Genomic DNA, 6,071 nt, shown 5'->3' with positions numbered 1-6,071 from the left:
GTCAGTAGAACAATGGGGCGCCAGATGTGACGTTAGGAAAGCTAATCACCCATTGGATAATCTGGGTGCCAATCACATGGAGCAACGCAAAATACTGCGGCTGCTGGCAGCTATGGCCGACATTCTCAGCCTAAAAGCCGGTGGCAGACATTGGCCATTTCTCCCGCGATCGGGAACACCATGGCCGATTGCACTGCGACCCTCCCAACACCACCCGTGGGTCGCAACCCTGGATTTGAAAAACCCTGTTCTAGTCTATCTGGAGCTGTATTTTAAATCTAAACAAATGGCCCGTGTTATAACCTGCACAGATCCTATTGGCTGGGGACAATTGGTTACCCCATGACTTGTGGGGGATATGACCTCCCCAAATGGGGGGGGGGGTTCTAATCATTAACGTTTCAGCTGTATAAAAAGAGTTGGCCAGTGTGGTACTGGCTTAAGAGAGCAAACAACTTGTGAACTTCTGAAGCTGTGTAAATATTGTTGTAAATAAAGTGACTTTCTGTTTGATTCTACAAACCCGTGCTGGACTCTTCGTGGCCCTCACAAAACTGGTGACGAGGGTTAAAATTGGATAGCTGCCTACGCTGCTGAAGCCACCTCCTTGGATTTTTGTTGGATACAGGTTGGAAGTTTTTTTTCTGTTGCACCATGCCTCTGTATGGACGTTTGGATGTATTTGATGCTGAGCTGAAGAGTCGGAACCCGTACGCACAAAGAATGCGTACGAATAACATCACCAAAAATAACCGCCAGGGGGTCATTTTACTAACTGCCTATGATACACATACATTTGGGGTGATAAGAAGCCTTACAGACCCAGCCACACCTGATACAAAAGTGTTTGATGAGCTTGTGACTTTGGTGGGATGACATTTTAATCCAATCTCGTCGGTGATAGTCCAACGTCACCGGCTTAACACCGCAGAGAGGACTCTGGGGAATCCATTACCGAGTTCTTATCCAGGCTAAGCAGGATTGCGGAATACTGTGAATATGTCACCACTTTGTCAGAGATGTTATGTGGCCGGTTGACTTGTGGCATCAACAACGCGGCCACCCAGACAAAACTGTTAGCCGAGCTGACATTGACTTTTCAACAGACCATCCAGATAGCATTGTCTCAAAAAAGCACAGAACGGGAGTGCAGGAGTTATAGGGAATGGAGGTGAATGACCTGGGGCATGCCCCCTCCTATCTGGAAGCATCTTCCCATACCCCTGCCCTGTCTTGGACGTGGCGCCGTAAGGGCGCATGCCGATGGCCGTCAGAAGTTCCTTCCTACAGAGAGCCTTCTCTCGAGCCCTTGGATGAGGAGCCAGGTAAATGTAGGATCTGTGGGTGCTGACCCCGGCACGGACGCCAGTCATGGCCAAGTGAGAGGGCCAGATACTCCAGCAGAAGAAGTGGCCAGCCCGGGACCCGTACTTTCCATTCGGTTGAACCCGAGGATGAGGGATGGAGGATATCTGCCTGCCGCTACATTGCATTGCAGTCCCCTGAGAGGCCCCCATTAAAGTGACGCTATGGGTGAATGGAAATCCACTTGAGTTGGGCACCGGCACAGAGGCCTCCGTGGTTGGACTGAAGATGTTTCATTGCATCAAGTGGAGTATTCAAACACTTTTTATTACTGGTACACAGGCCAGGTTTGCCACGTACACGGGTGAACCGTTAGACGTTGCTGGGGCTATGATGACCCCTGTCATTTACGGATGCCAGTTGGGACACCTCCCGCTCATCGTAGTGCGAGGCTGTTGGGTCGAGACTGGTTGCGCCATGGCAGGACATTTGCCAAATGGATTCTGCTGGTTTGATTGAGGTATGAGGAAGATACCTAGATGTATTCCAGCACGGTTTGGGGAAGATAAAGGGGCCATATCCTGCAATCAGGTTGATCCAGAAGCCACGCCATGGTATTTCTGGGTGCGTCTAGTTCCTTATGCCTTATCAGCCGTGTGTTATCAGGACTGTTCGTTTTGCCGACTGGGCAGTGCCAGTTATACCAGTAATGAAGCCAGATAACACAGTCCGCTTGCGCGGTGAACACAAACTGACAGTGAACACAGCTTCCTGGCTCGTCCAATATTCCATGCACCCCTGTCACAAGTGAGGAGTTTGCTGGTTTTGTGAAGATGAACGAGTTACGACATATTGGCACTACTCCATACAACCTGCTTACAATGGGTTGGCGGAGCCCGCAGTGCAGACGTTTAAGGGGGGCCCCAAGAAACAGTCTTCCGCTTCCGTGGACTTTATTTGTTTTTTGATTTGTTCTGGGACCACTCTTCATGCAGCGACTGGGGTAGCTCTCTCAGAACGGCCTGAGACTTCATACCCACCTCAGCATGATTTTTCCTGACATTGGCGCAAAGTACGTTGCAATCAGGAATGGCTGGGCCTTGCCCTTCTCGACACCGGCTGGTCTGTCAGTTTGTGCCAGGAAACTTGGTGTTTGTTCGCAATTTTGCCACCGGCACTCAGTGGGTCTCCAGCGTTATCCTTCGACAAACGGGCTGAGCTCCTACCAGGTACGAGCCCAGGGTCGTGTTCAACGTAAGCATCTCGACCACATTAGTTCCAGGAGGCTGCTTCCTCTTCCCTGGAAATCGCTTTTCCAGCCACAGCAGCCACCGGACCCAGATACAATGGATGTTGATCCTCGAGATCAGCCTCTGGCACCATGTTTACAGCCTGCTCGGGTCGCTACAGAGCCGCACGAAAATACGGACGCTGAGATGACGGAGGTTCTCAACACCGAGATAGACACTCAGGGCACCTCTGAGAGGGGCCCTTGGGTTCACAGACCACAAACTTGAAGCCATTATTATGTTTGCCTCAGAAGCACCATTCGCCATCTTGTTATATGCCGCTCAATCCGGCACCTCATGCGCATGATGCGCAGCCTGATTTCATGAATCCAACGCCCTTCTTCGCCAGTGTCTTCGGCGGATTCCTCAGACTTTGGGTGGGGGGGGGGGGGGGGGGGGTGACAGGGAGAGGGATTTTATAACCTGCCTGAATCTTACTGGCTGGGGATAATGACTCTTCGGGAATATGAGCTCTCCCAATGAGGGGGCCGTGCAATCGTTAACCTTTCAGCTGTATAAATAGAGCTGGCCAGTGTGAGCAATATAAATATTGTAAATAAAAGTTAGTTTCTTTTTGACTCTATAAACTCATGCTGGACTCTTCGTGGCCCTCACAAAAGCCAGGATTTTGAGGTACTGGTGACAACATCCATGCTCTCCAATGTAAATTTAATAGCAACTCTGGCATCCGTTCATGTAGTTAAATACAAAAATTTGGAACCTGCTGCCAGAGATATCTTGCACCAGTGATGTTGCAGTGCTTACCAACAGATTTAACACTAAAGTGACCATGGTGGCAAAAGCATGTTATTCTTGTCCACGAAGTCCCCACAAAAGATGGGTCAGAAAGTTAGGACTGACGCATTCAGGAGTGTGTGTGTTTTTAATGATTGGTCAGTGCTGGAGTTGAGAAATTAAGTTTACTAGTGTGGAGTCTTAGTCCCTCAGAACAAAGATAATATTGGAGATTTAAAACAATTATTTTAACTTTTTCTGTTGATCTGGTCTCTTTTATCCCTCTCTCCTTTAATCACATGCATTTTATTATCTATATTTCTCTTCTTGTACATGATTTAAGTTGAATTTATAATTCTTGTTTTATGCTTCCTCATTTAGACACTGATGCGCAATCAATTACTCTCAAGACGGAGTGATTCATAACTGAAGGCTTTAATCTGCACCCCCTGTTAAAAAAAGAGCCCGGCGGGGTGGTGGCCGGCGTTAATAGTCGCCTTTTGCATGGTATGACCAGGTATGGAGGTACTGTGATGTCGAGGGAATTTACAAAGTGTTCATGCTGCAGCAATCAGTCGATCGGGTGGCCTGGTCGTCCTTCTGGAGCGTCTGGGCCTCGGCGGTGATTCTGATGGGGGTCCCGGCGGATGCGACTCCGGGAGCGTGGTGTCGTCCTCCCTGGCAGCTTCGTCACCCCTAGGCGGCACTGTTGGGGCAAAAGGTGGACAGGGGGGGAAAGCGCCTGTAGGGGGCGTCGGTGTGTGGTCGGGCCTAGACAGGAGCGGCGGGAGTACTGACCCTCCAGTCAGGTGCTGTGGGGAGGGTGGGGGTGGGGGTGGGGGCAATGGTTCAGGTGCGCGTGGTGCTCCAGCGGGCGCCAGGTCCCGAAGGGAGACTGTGTCCTGGTGGCCGTCAGGGAACGCTACGTAGGTGTACTGGGGGTTAGTGTGCAGCAGGTGGACCCTCTCGACCAACGGGTCCGACTTTTGCGCCCTCACATGTTTCCGAAGCAGGATGGGTCCGGGTGTTGCTAGCCAGGTTGGGAGCGAGGTCCCGGAGGAGGACTTCCTGGGGAAAACAAGGAGACGTTCATGGGGTGTCTGATTTGTGGATGTACAGAGCAGTGACCGTAGGGCCAGCAGGACGGTCTTCCAGACCGTTCCGTTCTCCCTCTCTACCTGCCCGTTTCCCCAGGGGTTGTAACTTGTCGTCCTGCTCGAGGCGATGCCCTTGCTGAGCAGGAATTGACGAGGTTCGTCGCTCATAAAGGAGGACTCCCTATCACTGAGTGTATGCGGGGAAACCGAACAGTATAAAGATACCCTGGAGGGCCGTGGTTGTGGTCATGTCTGGGCAGGGGATGGCGAAAGGGAACCGGGAGTACTCATCAATCACATTAAGGAAGTACGTGTTGCGGTCGGTGGAGGGGAGGGGGCCTTTGAAATCCATACTGAGGCGTTCAAAGGAACGGGAAGCCTTTATCAGGTGCGTCCTCTCTGGCCGGTAGAAGTGTGGTTTGCACTCCGCGCAGATTTGGCAGTCCCTGGTGACTGTCCTGACCTCCTCGATGGAGTAGGGCAGGTTGCGGGTCTTGATAAAATGAAAAAAACGAGTGACCCCGGGGTGGCAGAGGTCCTCGTGGAGGGATCGGAGGCGGTCCACTTGTGCGGTGGCACAAGTGCCGCTGGATAGGGCATCAGGCGGCTCGTTCAGCTTCCCTGGACGGTACAAGATCTCGTAATTGTAGGTGGAGAGTTCTATCCTCCACCGCAAGATCTTGACGTTCTTAATCTTGCCCCGCTGTGCATTATCGAACATGAAGGCAACCGACCATTGGTCCGTGAGGAGAGTGAATCTCCTGCCGGCCAGGTAATGCCTCCAGTGTCGTACAGCTTCTACTATAACCTGGGCCTCCTTTTCGACTGAGGAATGGCGAATTTCGGAAGCATGGAGGGTACGGGTGGCCGCCAGGGCTACGTCGGACGCATCGCTCTCGACCTGGAAGGGGAGGGACTCATCGATGGCGTGCACCATGGCCTTTGCAATGTCTGCTTTGATGCGGCTGAAGGCCTGGCGGGCTCCATCGACAGGGGGAAGGTTGTGGACTGGATCAGGGGTCGGGCTTTGTCTGCGTAATTGGGGACCCACTGCGCGTAATAGCTGAAGAACCCGAGGCAGCGCTTTAGGGCCTTGGGGCAGTGAGGGAGGGGAACTCTATGAGGGGGCGCATGCATTCAGGGTCAGGGATTATGACTCCACTAAGCACTACGTGGCCTAGAATGGCTAGCCGGTCGGTGCTAAACACGCATTTATCCTTATTGTATGTCAAATTTAGGATTTTCGCGGTCTGGAGAAATTTGCGGAGATTGGTGTCGTGGTCCTGCTGGTCATGGCCACAGATGGTGACGTTATCCCGATACGGGTACGTTGCGCGTAAGTCGTACCGGTCAACCATTCGGTCCATCTCTCGCTGGAAGACCGAGACCCCGTTCGTGATACCGAAGGGAACTCTTAAAAAGTGATAGAGCCGCCCATCTGCTTCGAAGGCAGTGTACTTGCGGTCACCATTACAGAGGGGTAGATGGTGGTTGGCAGACTTGAGATCCACCGTGGTGAAAACCTTGTATTGCGCGATCCTGTTCACCAGGTCGGCTATACGGGGAGAGGGTACGCATCCAGCTGCGTAAACCTGTTGATGGTCTGACTATAGTCAATGACCATCCTATGTTTCTCCCCGGTCTT

Source organism: Scyliorhinus torazame, chromosome 4 (genome assembly GCF_047496885.1).
Source record: "Scyliorhinus torazame isolate Kashiwa2021f chromosome 4, sScyTor2.1, whole genome shotgun sequence".
NCBI classification, from domain to species: domain Eukaryota; kingdom Metazoa; phylum Chordata; class Chondrichthyes; order Carcharhiniformes; family Scyliorhinidae; genus Scyliorhinus; species Scyliorhinus torazame.
Note: the sequence above shows the minus strand (reverse complement) of the source record.